Below are 22,834 nucleotides of genomic sequence, written 5' to 3' on the forward strand. Positions count from 1 at the left end.
TATGATATAATAACTTGCATGAATATCCAGAGAATTATGCTGAACAAAAAAAAGCCAGTTTCAAAAAGTTACATGCTGTGTGATTCTATTTATGTAACATTCTTAGAATGGCAAAATTATAAAAATTGCAAACAGATTAGTGGTTGCCAAGGGTTAAGAAGTAAGTAGGGGTAGGAGGGGAGTGGGCTTGAACATAAAAGGGCAATATGAGTGATCATTGTCATGATGGGGATATTTTGTATGTTGACTGTATCTATACCAGCATCCTGGTTGTGACATTTTTCTATGTTTTTTCAAGATATTACCATTGAGGGAAACTGGGTAAAAGGTACACATGATCTCTGTATCATTTCTTACAAATGCATATGAATCTACAATTATCTCAAAATAAAAAATTAATTAAAAAAAGTTCTTGGGACCACATAAGGAAGTAATTTCTTCTGGAGAAAAGGGACAAATTGGAAAAGGAATACCCTGTCGAAACTTGGTGATGAAGGGAAGAAGGAGAAATTAAAAGTCTTCCAGAAACAACAAAAAAGAACAACAGAATCAGGAAACATGCCACAATCATCGTCACCATCATCAAAACCACCACCAAAACCAAAGTAAAAATACTCACTTCTTTGCACCACAGAAAAGAACACTCTAGAATCAAAATACCCAATTAGCTTCTATGTTCTAACACAACCATTATTGCTGTCCAGAGAAATATATTGTTTAAAAATGAACAGAAAATGGCTGTTGGTATTCATACAAAGCTACTGTGAACAAAACCATAAAATTAAAATAAAAACATTTCAGTGATGAATATTTCTCCCCAAATCAAGCATGAGAGAAAAGAAGGCCATAATGCATCACAAAATAGTAAAAACTACTTTAAATTGGAAATTCTTTGTTTGTAATTTTTAACAGCTTTATTAGATGTAGTTAATATACAAAAATCTGCACATATTAAGTGCATATAAAAATGAAAGTTGTGAAATAAGAATAGACTTAATTCAGGGAAGTAATCGAAGACAAAATTATCATATAAATGATGGTTATATTGTAATTGACAGTTGAAGGACAGCTTGTCTGGATGTAAAATCTTTGGCTCATACTGTGTTTCCTTGAGTTTCTTGAAAATGCTACTCTGCTATTTGCTTGCTTTCTATTTTGCTGTTGGGAAGTCTGATGCTAACATGATTTACATTAATTTGAAGCTACTTCACTTTTTGCCAAGAGGGACCTGAGGATTATTTCTTTACCTTTAAAGTCTAATAGTTGCACTGGGATATTTCTTGGTGTAACTATACTGGGTCAATTTTCCCAGGTATATGGTGACCCATATCAGTTCAAAAATCCAGGTCTACTTTTATTTCTGGATTTTTTCTTTTGATTATACTTTTAAATATTCTATTTTATTGTTGCATAGGGAACATGTGGGTATAAAAAGACATCAAGTAAAGATTAAATCAGATGAGATAGAAGGAGGACAAAGGTATTATAAAAGGTAGTAATATCAAGATAACCACTGGAACAAAGCTACAAATGTGCCCAGATATGAAGAAAAAAAAGATACCACATAGAAAAACACAGTAAATATAATACATATAGCATGATTGCTCTCACATATGTCCATTTTGCTAGGTTACAGCCCCCAGTTAGTTATTCAGTCAAACACTAATCTAGGTATTGCTGTAAAAAGATCTTGCAGATGCAATTAAAGCCCTTAATCCATTGACTTTAAGTAAGGGAGATAATCCTGGATAATCTAAATGGGTGTAATTGAATCAGTTGAGGTATCTTAAAAGCAAGGCTGGGGGCGCCTGGGTGGCGCAGTCGGTTAAGCGTCCGACTTCAGCCAGGTCACGTTCTCGCGGTCCGTGAGTTCGAGCCCCGCGTCAGGCTCTGGGCTGATGGCTCAGAGCCTGGAGCCTGTTTCCGATTCTGTGTCTCCCTCTCTCTCTGCCCCTCCCCCGTTCATGCGCTGTCTCTCTCCCAAAAATAAATAAACGAAAAAAAAAAAAAAAAAAAAAAAAAAAAAAAACAAGGCTGAAGTTTTTCTAAAAGACAGAAGAAATTCTGCCTGTTGGCAACAGCTTTGGCCCGTGCCTGTGGAGTTTGAGCCTGCCCTATGGATTTCAGGCTTGCTTAGCCACCACCCCCCAAAATTGAATAAACCAATTCTTATAATAAGTCTCTTTACACATACACAATGTACACATGCATACATTCCACTTAATGTACTTGTCTGATTTAACCGTGACTGATTCACACAGCAAATATAAAATAAAATAGCATGACAGAGTTGAAGTTAAACCTATCATTCATATCGATAAATGTGAATGGATTTAATTCACTATTTTTAAAAAATGTGCCAGAGAAAATACAACTGAGCCTGGAGCATCTTGCAGTCTCATAAAGTAAGGAAGTGCTAGGAAAAATGATTGGGAAAGTCAAAGGCACATGGGAGCCAATCTGAGAGAGCTCCCAATGGCCAAAGATAGAAAAATCTGAAACACAAAGTAAATAACATAGTACTAGATTATGACACAAAGTATAAAATAAGTAGGAGTCCTTAGGGGTAGAAATAAGTGATTGGATAAGTGAATTAACGAAGGAAAAAAGACAAATCATTTTTAAAAGGAATTCCACATAACTTATTTAGACTCTCCCTTTCGAGGAGTTGGAGCATAATTATCACCAACCTGCCCCCATCCCTCCTGCCAGTGTGGGCAAGACTTCCTGACTTTTTCTGAATGGGAAAAAATAAACTTCTTACATGTCCTCTCACTACATCAGATATGGCAGTAGGGATCTCTCATTTCAAATCCCCCTACATGCTTCAAATCTCTTTGACTTCCCCTTCTGCTACTAGTTGGATAAAACTCTCTACATTTAAGGTACTCATGTGATTTGACTAGGCTCACCTGAATAAAGGTTAACTGTGACCTTATGTGATAACACAATTGCAAGAGTGGTATCTCATCATATATATAAATTCCAGGGATTAGGGCATGACACTTTAGGGGCCATTTTTAGAATTCTACTTTATAATACACCATTGTATAAATTTACATTTAAAATTAAATTTGGACTTCTAGAAAACTGATTTGTATGAAAAGTTAAATCTTTTTTAGAAAAATTGTTCTCTGAAATTCATTAGCTGTAGGTTTAAAACAATTTCTATTTCAAAATAATTTATTAGAAATTTATTTCAATATTATTATAGGCTATAAATAGATGTTGCTTTCATTAGTACAATTTAAAATGAAGTTTCTAAAGGAGCGCCTGGGTGGCTCAGTCAGTTGAGCATCAGACTCTTGATTTCAGCTCAGGTCATGGTCTCAGGGTCATGGAATCAAGCCTCATGTCGGGCTCCACACTGAGCATAGAGTCTTCTTAAGATTCTCTCTTTCCCTCCTTCTGCCCCTCTCCCCTGATCATGCTCTCTCTCTCTAAAATAAAAAAAATAAAAAATAATAAAATGAAGTTGTTAAAAATATAAATGTTGAGTATTTAATAAATGATTTTGTGAAAGAGTAACCCAGTAAAACCTTATGATAAATCAAGATATCACATTAATAAATATTATTTATTGTAGTACATACAACTATGATTCCATTTTGTATAATTTGCAAGTTTATGTTGTTATTCATGTATCATAATTACGCTTAATATATTTTATATATAATAAAATATCTTAAGGAAAAATATTGATGTTTAACAGCACGTTTTTCCTGGTTTTTGAACAAGGGTCCCTGAATTTTCATTTTGCACTAGGTGGCACAAATTATGTACCCAGCCTTGACCTAACAAGAACATTACAAGAAAAGCAAATTACCATTATCTCTCATGAGCATGGACAGAAAAATCTTTAATAAATATTAAGAACTTGAATCCAGCAACATATAAAAGGTATTACACATCTTCATTAGTAGTTATCTCAAGAATAAAATTTTAATGTTTAAAAATCTATCAACTTAATTCATAGTATTAACAGAATGAAGATTAAAAAATGATAATCACAACAAAGGCAGAGAAATTTGACAAATTTCAGCACCAATTCAAAATGAAAAGATAAATCTCAGAAGACTAAGGAACCTCTTCAACCTGATAAAAGGTATTTAGAAAAACCAACAGCTAATATAATAATACTTAATGGTGAGATAGTAAATGCTTTCCCCTAAAGGCTACGAAGAACATGAAAACTTCTGCTCTCACCATTTCTAGTCAACATTCTACTGGAAGCCCTAGTAAATGCAATACAGAAATATCAAATAAATAAAGAGCACAAAGATAGAGAAGGAAGAAAGTTGAGCAGTTTGTGTTTTTACAATCAATGTGATTGCTTACATATAAATCCTACGGAATCTTAAAAAAATAGCAAAGTTACAAGATAAAAGGTCGATATTTAAAAATCAATTGTACTTCTGCAACAAACAATTGGAATATGAAAAGTAAGAAAATATTTACAAAAGCATAAAAAATGTCAGATGCATAGGCATGTATTTAATGAAAAATGTGTAGGTCTTCTATACTTTACACTCAAAACACTGAAGACTTACATGCACTGAGGGATATAACATGTTCACAACTTGGAAGATTTCATATTTTTAAGATCTGAATTCTTCACAAATTGACCTCTATTTTTAAACATTATTTATTTAAATTCAAGTTAGTTAACATACAGTGTAGTATTGGTTTCAAGAGTAGTAGATCTTTACTTTTAATGGAATTCTGATTAAAATTTCAGCCGGATTTTTTTGTATAAATTGGTAGACTATTTCTATAATTTATATAGAAATGCATAGACTAGCCAAAATATCATGAAAAAAGATTAAAGTAGGAGAACTTATACTATCTTATTTTAATATCTAAAATAAAACTACAGTAATTAACAGTGTGGTATTTAGATAAGAAAAACAGATAAATGGAACAAAATGTAGTCAAAAAATGGACCAACTTACATATCACGAAATGATATTTGACAAAGGCACTAAGGTGCTGGAACACCTAGATATAAATATTGAAAAAAATAAGCCTTGATTCATCTCTTACCCCATATACAAAAATAATTCAAAATGGGTCATAAACTTAGATATAAAAATTAAAACTATAAACCTCTTCTAAGAAGCCATTGAAGATTAACTTTGTGAACTGAAAGGTAAGCAACAAGTCCTTAAATAAAATGCATAAAGGAAAGCAAAACAAAACAAAAGAAAATAAATGATGATTATATTTCATAAAATTAAAAAATCTCTGGACATCAAAAAGCATCATTAAAAAAACAAAACAAAACAAAAGACATCATTAATTAAAATGACAAGACAAGCTACTCTACTGAAAAATATATGTGCAAAATATATAACTGAAAGTTGGCTCACATTCAGAAAATTTAAAGAACTCTTATTAATCAATAATAAAAATAAAAGATGGACTTAATACTTAAACATTTCACAGAAGAGTACTTACCAATAATTAATGATGATGCTCAATATTAGTCATTAAGTTATAACCATAAAGATGTATTACTACTCACACACTAAAATGGATAAAATTAATAAGACTGTCAATATCAAATGTTACAAGGGTTGCAGAACAACTGGATATATATACACACAGAGAAGGAGATTTATTATAAGGAATTGGCTCATGTGATTATGGAAGCTGAGAAGTCCCACAAACTGCCACTTGCAAGCTGGAGCCTCAGAAAAGCTGGTGGTGTAGTTCTGAGAACCTCAGGGCAAATGGTGTAAGTCCCATTTGAGAGCAGAAGACTGATATCCCAGCTCAGCAGGCAGGCAGAGAGACCAAATCCACCCTTCCTGCACCTCTTTATTCTTTTCAGGCCTTCATTGGAGTAGTAGATGCTAACCCACATGAGGAAGAGCAATCTGCTTTACTCAATTTAAAAAGGTAATCTTATCCCAAAATACCCTCACATATACATTGAACTATGCTTAGCCAAACAAATATCTGGGCACCCCATGATCCAGTTAAATGGATACATAAAGTTAACCATCACATATACCTACCTTATGATCCAGTAATTCTACTCTTCAGTAATTACTAAAAACTTAAAACATATGTCCATAAAACACTTAAACAGACATGTTCATTGCAGCTTTGTTCAGAATGGCTAAACAATAGAAACAATTTAAATATTCATTGAAAAGCGAATGAGTAAGTAAACTGTGGCATATTGACATAATTGAATATTACTCAAAATAGTAGTTGCCTCTGAATGGAAGGGGGATGATTAACTATAAATGGGCATGTGGGAACTTTCTAAGATGATAGAGGATTTTGATTACACCAGTGTATTCATCTGTTAAAACTCATCAAACAGTATATTTAAGATCTGTCCATTTAGCCAATTGTAACTATACCTAAATGCACACTAAAATTTATGAGATAAACTTAAGGCAGTGCTTATAGGGATATGCATAGCTAAACACACACACACACACACACACACACACACACGCGAAAGATAAAAAAAAATCAACAGTCTAGGTATCTAACTCAAGAAGCTATAAAAAGAATAGAAAACTACAGGAGATGAGGGAAGATGGCGGCGTAGGAGGACGCTGGGCTCACCGCGCGTCCTGCTGATCACTTAGATTCCACCTACACCTGCCTAAATAACCCAGAAAACCGCCAGAGGATTAGCAGAACGGAGTCGCCCAAGCCAAGCGCAGACGAGAGGCCCACGGAAGAGGGTAGGAAGGGCGGCGAGGCGGTGCGCGCTCCACGGACTGGCGGGAGGGAGCCGGGGCGGAGGGGCAGCTCGCCGGCCAAGCAGAGCCCCCGAGTCTGGCTGGCAAAAGCGGAGGGGCCTGACGGACTGTGTTCCAACAGCAAGCGCGACTTAGCGTCTGGGAGGTCATAAGTTAACAGCTCTGCTCGGAAAGCGGGAAGGCTGGAGGACAAAGGGAGGGTGAGCTGCGGAGCCCCCGGACGACAGAGCTCAGTTTGGCGGGGAACAAAGGCGCTCGCCAGCGCCATCTCCCCCGCCCATCCCCCAGCCAAAATCCCAAAGGGAACTGGTTCCGGCCAGGGAAATTGCTCGCTCCGCGCAAACACCCAACTCTGTGCTTCTGCGGAGCCAAACCTCCGGCAGCGGATCTGACTCCCTCCGGCTGCCACAGGGCCCCTCCTGAAGTGGATCACCTAAGGAGAAGCGAGCTAAGCCTGCCCCCCCTGCCGCCGTGCACCTTGCCTTCCCACCCCAGCTAATACGCCAGATCCCCAGCATCACAAGCCTGGCAGTGTGCAAGTAGCCCAGACCGGCCACGCCACCCCACAGTGAATCCCACCCCTAGGAGAGGGGAAGAGAAGGCACACACCAGTCTGACTGTGGCCCCAGCGGTGGGCTGGGGGCAGACATCAGGACGGACTGCGGCCCCGCCCACCAACTCCAGTTATACACCACAGCACAGGGGAAGTGCCCTGCAGGTCCTCACCACACCAGGGACTATCCAAAATGACCAAGCGGAAGAAATCCCCTCAGAAGAATCTCCAGGAAATAACAACAGCTAATGAGCTGATCAAAAAGCATTTAAATAATATAACAGAAAGTGAATTTAGAATAATAGTCATAAAATTAATCGCTGGGCTGGAAAACAGTATACAGGACAGCAGAGAATCTCTTGCTACAGAGATCAAGGGACTAAGGAACAGTCACGAGGAGCTGAAAAACGCTTTAAATGAAATGCAAAACAAAATGCAAACCACCACAGCTCGGATGGAAGAGGCAGAGGAGAGAATAGGTGAACTAGAAGATAAAGTTATGGAAAAAGAGGAAGCTGAGAAAAAGAGAGATAAAAAAATCCAGGAGTATGAGGGGGAAATTAGAGAACTAAGTGATACACTAAAAAAAAATAATATACGCATAATTGGTATTCCAGAGGAGGAAGAGAGAGGGAAAGGTGCTGAAGGGGTACTTGAAGAAATAATAGCTGAGAACTTCCCTGAACTGGGGAAGGAAAAAGGCATTGAAATCCAAGAGGCACAGAGAACTCCCTTCAGACGTAACTTGAATCGATCTTCTGCACGACATATCATAGTGAAACTGGCAAAATACAAGGATAAAGAGAAAATTCTGAAAGCAGCAAGGGGTAAACGTGCCCTCACATATAAAGGGAGACCTATAAGACTCGTGACTGATCTCTCTTTTGAAACTTGGCAGGCCAGAAAGAATTGGCACGAGATTTTCAGTGTGCTAGACAGAAAAAATATGCAGCCGAGAATCCTTTATCCAGCAAGTCTGTCATTTAGAATAGAAGGAGAGATAAAGGTCTTCCCAAACAAACAAAAACTGAAGGAATTTGTCACCCCTAAACCAGCCCTACAAGAGATCCTAAGGGGGACCCTGTGAGACAAAGTACCAGAGACATCACTACAAGCATAAAACATACAGACATCACAATGACTCTAAACCCGTATCTTTCTATAATAACACTGAATGTAAATGGATTAAATGCGCCAACCAAAAGACATAGGGTATCAGAATGGATAAAAAAACAAGACCCATCTATTTGCTGTCTACAAGAGACTCATTTTAGACCTGAGGACACCTTTAGATTCAGAGTGAGGGGATGGAGAACTATTTATCATGCTACTGGAAGCCAAAAGAAAGCTGGAGTAGCCATACTTATATCAGACAAACTAGACTTTCAATTAAAGGCTGTAACAAGAGATGAAGAAGGACATTATATAATAGTTACAGGGTCTATCCATCAGGAAGAGCTAACAATTATAAATGTCTATGCGCCGAATACCGGAGCCCCCAAATATATAAAACAATTACTCATAAACAGAAGCAACCTTATTGATAAGAATGTGGTAATTGCAGGGGACTTTAACACCCCACTTACAGAAATGGATAGATCATCTAGACACACGGTCAATAAAGAAACAAGGGCCCTGAATGAGACATTGGATCAGATGGACTTGACAGATCTATTTAGAACTCTGCATCCCAAAGCAACAGAATATACTTTCTTCTCGAGTGCACATGGAACATTCTCCAAGATAGATCATATACTGGGTCACAAAACAGCCCTTCATAAGTTTACAAGAATTGAAATTATACCATGCATACTTTCAGACCACAATGCTATGAAGCTTTAAATCAACCACAGAAAAAAGTCTGGAAAGCCTCCAAAAGCATGGAGGTTAAAGAACACCCTACTAAAAAAAAAAAAAAAAAAAAAAAAAAAAAAAAAAAAAAAAAAAAAAGAACACCCTACTAACGAATGAGTGGGTCAACCAGGCAATTAGAGAAGAAATTAAAAAAATATATGGAAACAAACAAAAATGAAAATACAACAATCCAAACGCTTTGGGACGCAGCGAAGGCAGTCCTAAGAGGAAAATACATTGCAATCCAGGCCTAGCTCAAGAAACAAGAAAAATCCCAAATACAAAATCTAACAGCACACCTAAAGGAAATAGAAGCAGAACAGCAAAGGCAGCCTAAACCCAGCAGAAGAAGAGAAATAATAAAGATCAGAGCAGAAATAAACAATATAGAATCTAAAAAAACTGTAGAGCAGATCAACGAAACCAAGGGTTGGTTTTTTGAAAAACTAAACAAAATTGACAAACCTCTAGCCAGGCTTCTCAAAAAGAAAAGGGAGATGACCCAAATAGATAAAATCATGAATGAAAATGGAATTATTACAACCAATCCCTCAGAGATACAAACAATTATCAGGGAATACTGTGAAAAATTATATGCCAACAAATTGGACAACCTGGAAGAAATGGACAAATTCCTGAACACCCACACTCTTCCAAAACTCAATCAGGAGGAAATAGAAAGCTTGAACAGACCCATAACCAGCGAAGAAATTGAATCGGTTATCAAAAATCTCCCAACAAATAAGAGTCCAGGACCAGATGGCTTCCCAGGGGAGTTCTACCAGACGTTTAAAGCAGAGATAATACCTATCCTTCTCAAGCTATTCCAAGAAATAGAAAGGGAAGGAAAACTTCCAGACTCATTCTATGAAGCCAATATTACTTTGATTCCTAAACCAGACAGAGACCCAGTAAAAAAAGAGAACTACAGGCCAATATCCCTGATGAATATGGATGCAAAAATTCTCAATAAGATACTAGCAAATCGAATTCAACAGCATATAAAAAGAATTATTCACCATGACCAAGTGGGATTCATTCCTGGGATGCAGGGCTGGTTCAACATTCGCAAATCAATCCACGTGATACATCACATTAACAAAAAAAAAGAGAAGAACCATATGATCCTGTCAATCGATGCAGAAAAGGCCTTTGACAAAATCCAGCACCCTTTCTTAATAAAAACCCTTGAGAAAGTCGGGATAGAAGGAACATACTTAAAGATCATAAAAGCCATTTATGAAAAGCCCACAGCTAATGGGCTTTTCCCTGAGATCAGGAACACGACAGGGATGCCCACTCTCACCGCTGTTGTTTAACATAGTGCTGGAAGTCTAGCATCAGCAATCAGACAACAAAAGGAAATCAAAGGCATCAAAATTGGCAAAGATGAAGTCAAGCTTTCGCTTTTTGCAGATGACATGATATTATACATGGAAATCCAATAGAATCCACCAAAAGTCTACTAGAACTGATACATGAATTCAGCAAAGTTGCAGGATACAAAATCAATGTACATAAATCAGTTGCATTCTTATACACTAACAATGAAGCAACAGAAAGACAAATAAAGAAAATGATCCCATTCACAATTGCACCAAGAAGCATAAAATACCTAGGAATAAATCTAACCAAAGATGTAAAGGATCTGTATGCTGAAAACTATAGAAAGCTTATGAAGGTAATTGAAGAAGATTTAAAGAAATGGAAAGACATTCCCTGCTCATGGATTGGAAGAATAAATATTGTCAAAATGTCAATACTACCCAAAGCTATCTACACATTCAATGCAATCCCAATCAAAATTGCACCAGCATTCTTCTCGAAACTAGAACAAGCAATCCTAAAATTCATATGGAACCACAAAAGGCCCCGAATAGCCAAAGGAATTTTGAAGAAGAAGACCAAAGCAGGAGGCATCACAATCCCAGACTTTAGCCTCTACTACAAAGCTGTCATCATCAAGACAGCATGGTATTGGCACAAAAACAGACACATAGACCAATGGAATAGAGTAGAAACCCCAGAACTAGACCCACAAACATATGGCCAACTCATCTTTGACAAAGCAGGAAAGAACATCCAATGGAAAAAAGACAGCCTCTTTAACAAATGGTGCTGGGAGAACTGGACAGCAACATGCAGAAGGTTGAAACTAGACCACTTTCTCACACCATTTACAAAAATAAACTCAAAATGGATAAAGGACCTGAATGTGAGACAGGAAACCATCAAAACCTTAGAGGAGAAAGCAGGAAAAGACCTCTCTGACCTCAGCCGTAGCAATCTCTTACTCGACACATCCCCAAAGGCAAGGGAATTAAAAGCAAAAGTGAATTACTGGGGCCTTATGAAGATAAAAAGCTTCTGCACAGCAAAGGAAACAACCAACAAAACTAAAAGGCAACCAACGGAATGGGAAAAGATATTTGCAAATGACATATCGGACAAAGGGCTAGTATCCAAAATCTATAAAGAGCTCACCAAACTCCACACCCGAAAAACAAATAACCCAGTGAAGAAATGGGCAGAAAACATGAATAGACACTTCTCTAAAGAAGACATCCAGATGGCCAGCAGGCACATGAAAAGATGTTCAGCGTCGCTCCTTATCAGGGAAATACAAATCAAAACCACACTCAGGTATCACCTCACGCCAGTCAGAGTGGCCCAAATGAACAAATCAGGAGACTATAGATGCTGGAGAGGATGTGGAGAAACGGGAACCCTCTTGCACTGTTGGTGGGAATGCAAATTGGTGCAGCCGCTCTGGAAAGCAGTGTGGAGGTTCCTCAGAAAATTAAAAATAGACCTACCCTATGACCCAGCAATAGCACTGCTAGGAATTTACCCAAGGGATACAGGAGTACTGATGCATAGGGGCACTTGTACCCCAATGTTCATAGCAGCACTCTCAACAATAGCCAAATTATGGAAAAAGCCTAAATGTCCATCAACTGATGAATGGATAAAGAAATTGTGGTTTATATACACAATGGAATACTACGTGGCAATGAGAAAAAATGAAATATGGCCTCTTGTAGCAACGTGGATGGAACTGGAGAGTGTTATGCTAAGTGAAATAAGCCATACAGAGAAAGACAGATACCATATGGTGTCACTCTTATGTGGATCCTGAGAAACTTAACAGGAACCCATGGGGGAGGGGAAGGAAAAAAAAAAAGAGGTTAGAGTGGGAGAGAGCCAAAGCATAAGAGACTGTTAAAAACTGAGAACAAACTGAGGGTTGATGGGGGGTGGGAGGGAGGGGAGGGTGGGTGATGGGTATTGAGGAGGGCACCTTTTGGGATGAGCACTGGGTGTTGTATGGAAACCAATTTGACAATAAATTTCATATATTAAAAAAAAAGAAAAAGAAAACTACACCCAAAGAAAACAGAAATTGGCAATAATAAAAATAATAACAGAAAGCCTATAGAGTAGAGCAGGTTGATAATAATCAGGTAGACCAACAAGATAATGTCATAGCTTCATGAGTTACTATTGTTGCATAATAAATTAATTTAAAACTTAGTGAGTTAAAACAACAAATATTTATTATTTCATAAAGTTTCTGAAGGTCAGGAATCCACGAGTGGTTTAGCTGGATAGTTCCAGCCCAGGATCTTTTATGAGGTCACAGTCAAATTGTCAATGAGGGACTGAGAATCTGTCCCTCCTCACTCCAAGCTCACTCCTGAGTTTGTGGGAAGGCCTCAGTTCCCCTCCAACTGTTTGCCAGAGGCCTCTGTTTGAACATACCACATAGAGCTATTTGACATGGCAGCTAGTTTCTTTCTCCCAGAGTGAGTGATCCAAGAAAAGTGAGTGAGAGTGTCCAAGATGAAAGATGAAATCTTTTATAAACTAATCTTAGAAGTGACATACCATCACTGCTGTCTTATCACACAGACCAACCATGGTGTTAATCCCAGCAGGTGGGGATCATCAGAGGGCCACCTTGGAGTCTGGCTACCATAAGAACCAACAAGGAGAGAGAGTCTTACCAGCCACTGTGCTTTACACTATACCTGTATTAACTCATTTAGTCCTCATGACATTGTGAGGTTGATACTATTCTTATTCCTATTTTACACATGAATAGAATGAGGTTCATAATGGTTAAATAATTTGCCCAAAGTCATAGAGATAGGAAGTGGGAGATCCAAGATCCAAACCCAGGCAATTGGCACTATATCATTAACCTATGCTGCTTCTGTGTTCAGGTATTGGTAAGTGTGGTGAATAAAATAAAATAAGATAGTGCAATAGAGTGACTGAAGTAGGAAGCAACCAGAGATTTTTTGTTTCATTTTAGATTGAATTGTCAGGGTCATCCACTCTACAGAGGTGATATTTAAGCTGGGACCTAAATGATGAGAGGAAACCTGGCCTGAGAAACAGTGGATAAAAATACACTTTAGACAGATGGAATATAAGTGTGAAGATCCCAAGACAGGCAAGAACTTGGTATTTTCAACCAACACAAAGAAATCCATGTGGCTTGAGTGTATTAAGAAAGAAGGGGTGTTAGCTGTGAGATGATTTTAAGAGTTAAGCAAGGGGGTAGCTTATCCAATTATCTCAGGAACCCTGTGAAGTAAGCATCAATACCCCTATTTTAAAGATGAGGACAAGATGAGGAATGGAGAGGTTAGGTGGCTTTCTCAAGGTCACAAAGTTGGTAAGAGGTCAAGCCAGGATTGGACCTCACTTTGATCTCACTGTTGCCTCCCTATCCCCTTGCAACTTGGAGAGTTTCTTTCCTGATGTGTGTCTTGTCTCCTTCATCCATCTGGGGAGCCTCTCAAGGGTTTTTCCTTGGCTAGGACTGTGTCTAAATTTATACTCACTGGCTCTGGTGAGGGTGGGAGGGTGAACTCAAAGGAAGCATTATGCTTCCCAGAAGGCAAGTGCTATGCAAGTTCAGTGGATTATGAGTCTGTTGCTGGCAGTACAAACAGAAGCATTTTTGATATCCTATGAGGATGAAGTAGTTCTAAACCCAGTTCAAAGTGGCTATATCATGTATATTTTGCATGTGTCATAGCTGCATTTTCTTCCTGCCTGCTTCTCTATTGAGGCATGCTATTAATGTTGGTGTTTTTATTTTCCCACCCAGCTACTTACCTACCCTTGGTTCTGGTTGTTAATCACCTGCAGCCATGGTCTTGATCTCAGGCTTAGAGAAAAAGTTCACACAATTCTTACAGGATCTTCTTCTTGAAAGAGACATTTATTAAACTGGTCAAAATTATCTAAGAAAAACTTTTAAAGTCTGTGGATATTGACCAATGGGCTTACACAAAATTGGAAGGCATTTACTCAACAAATTTGACTAAAGCTTGTAAGAACAGTGGTAGGCTTTAGCACCTGAGCCACATCCATCTCTCCCGCTGCTCTCTGTGTGGAAAAACTACACTAGGCACAATGGTCGGACTCTGCAGCTACAGCCAGATAAGTAGTTTGTATCATCCCTAGTGTCCTAGTATACAAGATCTATACTGGAAGGGTGGTAGAAGCTGGTTAATATCCCATCTCTCCCATCTCCATGTTACAAAAATCTACACTGGGTGGGTGACAGCAGCCATTTAGTAGTGCCTGTTTCCCCAATCCACAGCACCCAATCCATAGGGAGTATCTGGGTGGAGCAGTCAGTAAAGTACAGTGTCCCCCAAATCTCATACACTTCACATGCTTTGGCACTGGAGTTCTGCCTGGGAAGAGCTGTGGGGCAATCTGCAAATACTGACAGCTCTGGTTCAGCCAAACACAGTAGACTTTATTTGGATCAGAGAGTAGAGGAATGCCCTCAGGTATTATTAAACAGTATACAAATCATAGTGGCTAAAAATCAGAGTAGAACAGCTTGGTGATATCAATAGAGGGAGATCAACCATAAGTTTAACAAGTACATTAGGGAAAGAGTCTAAGGGAGTCTTGCTAAAATCACAACCATCTCCTGTGATCTGGAAAACTTCTTTGCTCAAGGCTGTACTTTCTTTGGCTAGATAAAGTGCTTCCAAAATACAGGTTCCTGACTCAACAGTTTGCCCCTAAACTATGAAAGCAGTTTCTAAACCATACATAGATCCGAAAGTAAAGGAAGAAGACTTCATTGGATCTGGGGCTTTATGCATAACTCTGGCCAACCAATGACTAACCACTAAGCTATGCTGACCCAGTGGCAAACCCTACAATGCCAGACTTAAAAATAAGGGGAAAAAAATCTCAGCAGAAGCAGCTGAGGCTACACACTACAGGGGAAATAACTTCCACAGAATTAGTCCAGGTAAGCCAGTAAATGAATAAGCAAATGAACAAACAAACAAAAGACCCAGAGGGAGATTAGAATTCAGAGTTGCTACAATATTATCTATTATGTCTGTTTTTCAACAAAAAATTATGAGATCTACAAAGAAACAGGAATGTATGGGCTATACATAAGAAAAATATCATCAATAGAAAGTATATCTGAGTGGGCCCAGATATTGGCCTTAGCAGAAAAAGACATCAAAGTAACTATTATAAATGTGTTCAAAGAAGTAAAGGAAACCACATCTAAAGAATTAAAGTAAGGTATGGTGACAATTTCTCATTACAGAGAGAATATAAATAAAGATATAGACATAAAAAACACAAGGGAGTTTTTGGAATTAAAAGGTATTATCACTGAAATGAAAAATTCAGTAGAAGGGCTCAATAGCAGATTTGAACTGGCAGAAGAAATAATTAGTGAAGTTGAAGGAACAGAAAAAAAATAATTAAAAAAATTGAACAGAGCCTCAGAGACCTGTGGGACACCATCAAATATACCACCATATGCATAATGGAAGTCCCAGAAGGGAAGGAGAGCAAGGGCGGAAATAATATTTGAAGATCTAATGACTGAACACTTCTCAAATTTGACAAAGAATATTGATCTACACATTCAAGAAGCTCAGTAAACCAGTATTTGGTTCTCTTCTCAGTGGCTGGGTGTCCCTCTGTGAGGAGTTCCCTCCCTTCTCACTTCCCTGAGATTGGGCAAGCTCTGAGTCTATTGGGCAGGGCATACAGAAGGTCTGCTGTGTACATTTGGGAAGATTGGACCCTACACAAAATTATAAGGCCAAATTAGGCTGTAATCCAGCCCATTTTCCAGTTCCTAAGCTATCCACCTGATTCCAGCGTGTGTCCACCAAGAGAGAGCATCATCCTTTTCTAACTTGCCCAAAGTTTCAACCTACTCTCCAAGCCCTGTGCCCATTGGGCTACATGTATTAGGAGGTACACCTTTCTTTTTAATTCTTACAAGGGTAATTTGTGGATTAGTATGGGTCCTGGTGTGTACACAGGAGGAAAGTGATGAGACTTAAGGCAGACAGAAAAGCCACTTCAAAGAGGCATACAATAACCCCTACAATCATCCCAGGTTCGACTTGAGGGTTGCTAAAACTCAGGCCATCCCCAAATCTTACCTTCAACTCTGCCTGAAACTTGAGGGTCCAATCATGAGTGGCTCCTTCAGTTTTAATGACTCCAAAAAGCCTTTGCCCAAGTGCTCCTTTATTACATGAGTGAAGCAACGCACGCCTAGCATGGTGGCTAAGAGCCACGTGACCTTTTCTGAGTCTTAGCTTTTAGTTCTATAAAAAGGGGAAATAATAAAAAAGAGGTTAGAGAGGGAGAGAGCCAAAGTATAAGAGACTCTTAAAAAGTGAGAATAAACTGAGGGTTGATGGGGGGGTGGGAGAGAGGGGAGGGTGGATGATGGGTATTGAGGAGGGCACGTTTTGGGATGAGCACTGGGTGTTGTATGGAAACCAATTTGACAATAAATTTCATATTAAAAAAAGAGTTTATGTTTCTTGGTCAAATTAAAAAAAAGGGAAAATAATATCTATCTCAGAAGGTTGTCATAAAGAAGGGAAAATAATAGAAAGTACTTAGGAAAGTATTTGAACATAATAGACTCTTAGTACATGTGAGCTATTATAAATGCTTGAAATGTAGCCACCAAAGGCAGGAGTGATTTGTGACTCTTGACACAGTGTTCCTTCAACTGCACCTTCCCTCACCATGAGAGCTGGAGCCTCTTGAAAGCCAGTCTTTTCCTTAGGGGCACTAATCTCCTTTTCCTTGGTTTTACAAAGCAACTTTTTCCTTGACATATTTATCTTCTAGACTACATTGGCTAGCACTGGGACTAGAGACTATACCCAGCCTTCTTGGAGTTTGAAGGGGTCTTTAGCTCAGAGATTTCCAAAGACTACTGTGTGGATAGGATTCAGATCAGCATCATCTGAGGGAGCTCATTAAAATTCAGATTTACCAGAGCTCTCCTATAGAGAATCTTTTTCAAGAAGCCTGGGGTGGGACTTGAGAATCTGTGCTTTTGATCAGTGCCCCAGATGATTCTGGTCCTCTGTCCCTTCTTCCTCATGTCTGCAATGATGGAATGCCCTCAAAGTTACCAAGCATCTATACCAGGGATGAGGAGGCAGGGTGATAGCCAGGCAGGCTCTGGCTATAGAAAGGTATAAGCTTATGTCCTTTGCCTCTCATACTTTGCTGACATCATTAGGTCTGAGATTTGAAGCCATAATTCACAAACCAGTTTTTTCCTTCATTCCCATGTCACCAACAGTGACAGCCATGTTCCTCAAAACTGAAAACAGCTCCTGTCGCCTCCCCAGCCCTCTCTATGCTTCACTTCTCCAGACTGAACAACCTTACCACCCTTTATATAAGTAATTGGCTTAGAGATATTACTGTCTCACTGGGAGCCTAGGAAAATAAGCAACTGCCTTCAGCTTTCATTGCTTTTCCAGGCATGGCAGAGCAGTAGTAGGTGGCAGCTGTGTCCCAAAGTGTCCCCATTCTCTCTTCCTTCCTCCCTCCTTATCACTGTCTCTCTGGTCCTGTCCAGGAGTGACAGACATTTTGGGAGTGCTGTTTGTTGCTTCAAGTCCCCTCAAACCAACATTTTGAACATTGCTGTATACATTTAATACAGGGGGCACATTAGTTTTGCTTGGTGAGCATGCCCTAATTGGGTTCCCAAAGGGAAATTCTAATACCAGTACAGAGAATTAAGAACCAGCCAACAGATGGGTTGAGAAGCATGACAGGGAGGGTGGCAGCCAGGGCTGCACATCTCCCAGAGTCTGTATCAACCATGAGACTGACAGACTGGATCTGGGGGAAGCAGCCAAGCTCCCAGTGGAAAGGCTGGATCAGGTGGCATAATGAAGTAATTCTTTGCAATATATACACAGTAAATCTCTACTCACTCGGGGATGGCTTTGCAGAAGAGGAAAGCAGCCACTTTGAACCTGCTGGTCTTTGTTTTCTGTTGTCTGAGATTTTTCTTCTAGAGGGGTAGGTACTCTTCTCCTAGGTTTCTTGGGTGGCACATGAATTCAAGTCATGAGACCTGTGTCTCCACTCAAGATATCCTAGTCCAATAATCTCCACCCTGTGGTTTACAAACCTGTTATTGCAAGTAGTCTGTGAATCCATATGTTTGGATATTCTGAACTTTAATAATTGGATAACCTAAACTTTTTGAGATACATTTTTCCTCTTATTTTATTTTATTTTATTTTATTTATTTTATTTTATTTCATTTCATTTTATTTTATTTCATTTCATTTTATTTTATTTTTATTTTAATCCAAATGTAGTTAACATACAGTGTTATATTAGTTTCGGGTATAAAATAGAGTGATTCAACAATTCCATATATTACTCAGTGCTCATCAAGGTAACTGTACTATTAATCCCCTTCACCTATTTCACCCATTCCCCTACCTACCTCCCCTCTGGTAATCATGTGTTTGTTCTTTATAGTTAAGAATTCGTTTTTTGGTTTATCTCTTTTTCCCTTTGGTTTGCTAAATTCCACATGAATGTAATCATATAGTGTTTGTCTTTTTGTGACTGACTTATTTTGCTTAGCATTATACTCTCTACACCATCCATGTTGTTGCAAATGGCAACATTTCATTCTTTTTTATGGCTGAATAATATTCCATGTGTATATATGTCACAGCTTATTTATCCATTCATGTGTCGATGGACATTTGGGCTGCTTTCATAATTTAGCTATTGTAAATAATGTTGCAATAAACACAGAAGTGCATATATCCTATCAAATTAATGTTCTCTTATTCTTTGGGTGAATACCCAGTACTATTGATTACTGGATCATATATATGATAGTTTTATTTTTAATTTTTGAGGAACCTCCATACTGTTTTCCATAGTGGCGACACCAGTTTGCATTCTGACTAGCAGTGCAAAATGGTTCCTTTTGTCCTTATCCTCACCAATACTTGTTGTTTCTTGGGTTTTTCATTTTAGCCATTCTGAGGTGATATCTTCTTGTGGTTTTGATTTACATTTTCTTGCTTATGAGTTATGTTGAGCATCTTTCCATATTTCTGTTGGGCATTTGGATGTCTTCTTTGGAGAAATGTCTGTTCATGTCTTCCTCCAATTTGTAAATTGGATTGTTTTTTTGGGTGTCAATTTTCTTTATATATTTTGGATACTAACACTTTATTGTATATGTCATTTTCAAATATCTTCTCCCATTCAGTATGTTGTCTTCTAGTTTTGTTGATTGTGTCCTTCAGTTTGCAGAAGCTTTTTATTTTGATGTAGTCTCAATAGTTTATTTTTGCTCTTGATTCTCTTGCCTCAGGAGACATATCTAGAAAAAAGCTGTTATGGCTGATGTCAGAGAAATTACTATCTTCCATGATTTTTATGGTTTCAGGTCTCACATTTTGGTTCTTAATCCATTTTGAATTTATTTTTGAAATTATTTTTGTGAATTGTGTAGAAAGTGGCCCAGTTTCTTTCTTTTGCATGTTGCTGTCAAGTTTTCCCAACACCATTTATTGAAGAGACTATCTTTCTCCCATTGCATATTCTTGACCTCTTTGTTGAAGATTAATTGACCGTATACTCATGGGTTTATTTCTGGGCATTCTAATCTGTTCCATTGATCTATGTGTCTATTTTTATGCCCTTCTTTGAGAACCTTCTTTCAAGACTCAGCTCTTAGTTTTGTTTTTCCTTTTATCTACCTACAGTTATTCCCTGGATGATGTCCAGTCCTCTGGCTTTATTATCTTAATCCCTTCCTCTAGCACTCTACTGCCAAACCCTCTCCACCTACAACCTACTTTATCTTAAAACCTTGAGGTCATCCTTGACACTTCTCTTTCTCTTACATCCTACATGCATCTGTCAGCAAATTCTGTTAGTTCTACCTTCAAAATACTATACATCTAGAATCCATCTACTTCTCTTTACTGCTTTTACTTTGCTAGTATAATCCTAGTTGAAGCCACCTTCCATTTTTCTCCTGCATCTCTGCAAAAGTGTACTAACGATTCTCCCTTCTGTCACTCTTTCCCTTTAATGTTTATTCTTTTTTTTTTTAATTTTTTTTAACGTTTATTTATTTTTGAGACAGAGAGAGCATGAACAGGGGAGGGTCAGAGAGAGAGGGAGACACAGAATCTGAAACAGGCTCCAGGCTCTGAGCTGTCAGCACAGAGCCCGACGCGGGGCTCGAACTCACGGAGGGTGAGATCATGACCTGAGCCGAAGTCGGACGCTTAACTGACTGAGCCACCCAGGCGCCCCCCTTTAATGTTTATTCTTAACAGCCAAGTGATACTTTATCTTAATTGGTAATTTTATTGAGATAATTTTAGGTTCACATGCAGTCGTAAGAAATAATTCAGAGAAGTTGCTGATATTTTGCTCAATTCCCCAAATGGTAACATTTAAAAAAATTATAGTGTAATATCACAACCAGGATACTGGTATATAATTCACTCATTTTATTCCAATTTCCCCAGTTTTACTTGTACTCACCTGTGTGTGTGTGTGTGTGTGTGTGTGTGTGTGTGTGTGTATTACATTCTGTACAATTTTAGGTTCATGTATCCACCACCAGTCAGGATTCAGAGAATTTCCACACAGATCCTTTGTGTTTTCCCTTTTTAGCCATACCCATAATCCTCCTGTCCCATCCCCCTGCCATGTCCCTAAACCCTGGCAACAATTAACCTGCCCTCCATTTCTAAAAGTTTGACATTTCAAAAATGATATGTAAATGAGATTATACACTATGTAACCTTTGGGATTTGACTTTTTGTTTACTCAATGTAATTCTCTAAGTTGTTGCATTCATCAATAGTTCATTCCTTTTATTGTTGAATAATATTCCATGCTGTATTAGTTTGCTAGGCCTGCCGTAAAAAGTACCATAAACTGTATAGCTTATAGTTCTGGAGGCTAGAAGTCCAAAATCAAGGTGTTGTCAGGGCCATGATCCTTGTGAGACTTTGTCTTGGTGGAACATTTTCTTGTCTCTTCCTAGCTTCTGATGCTGTCTGGGAATCCTTGGCTTGTAGTTGCATCAGTCTTATTTCTACGTGCATCATCACATGGCCATCTTTACATCATCTTCCCTCTGTGAATGTCTGTCTATTTGTTCAAATTGTCCCCTTTTTTATTTTATTAAAAGGAAGAGGGCAAGAGAACTACAGGGGTAGAGGAGGATTAGACGGGGAGCTTACATGTTTAGGTGATGTCACTCAGCAGTATGGTGGGGAGTCTCTGGGCCAGAGGACTCTAAAGGACAACAGTGGCTTGGGGCTTTATAGCCCTGGAATTTATATCCTCTATGTTAGCAGATGTTGGGTGCAGTTTTGTGGGGGTAAGCAGAGTAGGCAAGCTCCAAATGGCTGAAAACTTGCTTGTTTGGGCTATATTTAAAACAATAGGATGTATAAAAATTAGAGCTTGTCACTGGTGGGCTTTTAAACTAATGGGTCCTTGCCGGCTTTGAAGAAATAAACAACATGGGGCCAATATACTGAGGCCATCTTTGACTCATCTGTATAACACAGGGTCATATGGGAACTCTATATTTAACATGTTGAGAAACTACCAAACTGTTTTCCAGAGTATACCATTGTACATTCCCACCAGTAATTTCTCTGTATTCTTGTCAGCATTTTGGTGGTTTTTATTTTAACTACTCTGGATAAGAGTGTAGTGATATTTCATTGTTGTTTTACTTGCATTTCCCTAATGGCTAATGATATTGAATATCTTTTCGTGTATTTACTTGCCTTCCATGTATCCTCCTCAAGGTAGACTCTGTTCATGTATCTTGCCCATTTTTCTAATTGGAATTTTTTAACCATTAGTTTTGAGAATTATTTATATACTCGAAATACTTGTGCCTTGTCAGATATGTAGTTTGCAAATATTTTCTCCCAACATGTAGCTTATTGATTCATCCTCTTAACAGCGTCTTATGCAGAATATTTTTTTTATTTTGATGAAATCTAATTTGTCAATATTTCTTTTTATGGATCATGTTTTTGGTGTCAAGATAAAGAAATCTTTGCCTAGCACTACACTCTGAAGATTTTCTTCTACTTTTAAAAAATAGTTTTATAGTTTTACATTTCACATTTAAGTACATTGTTGGGAAAACAGTTGCCTTTCCCCAGACTTTCCCCAGACTTGCCCACTCAGAGCCTTGGACCTGAAACACTTTCTTATCAAGAGCTAAGAAGCCCTCACAGCCTGTGACATGCTTATCACCTTGTGTGAGAATATCTTTGCCTGTTTCAGACTCAGTTGATTCCTTGTTTCTGCTTAAGTGTGTGCATCATATGGCACC

Source organism: Lynx canadensis, chromosome X, assembly GCF_007474595.2.
Source record: "Lynx canadensis isolate LIC74 chromosome X, mLynCan4.pri.v2, whole genome shotgun sequence".
NCBI classification, from domain to species: domain Eukaryota; kingdom Metazoa; phylum Chordata; class Mammalia; order Carnivora; family Felidae; genus Lynx; species Lynx canadensis.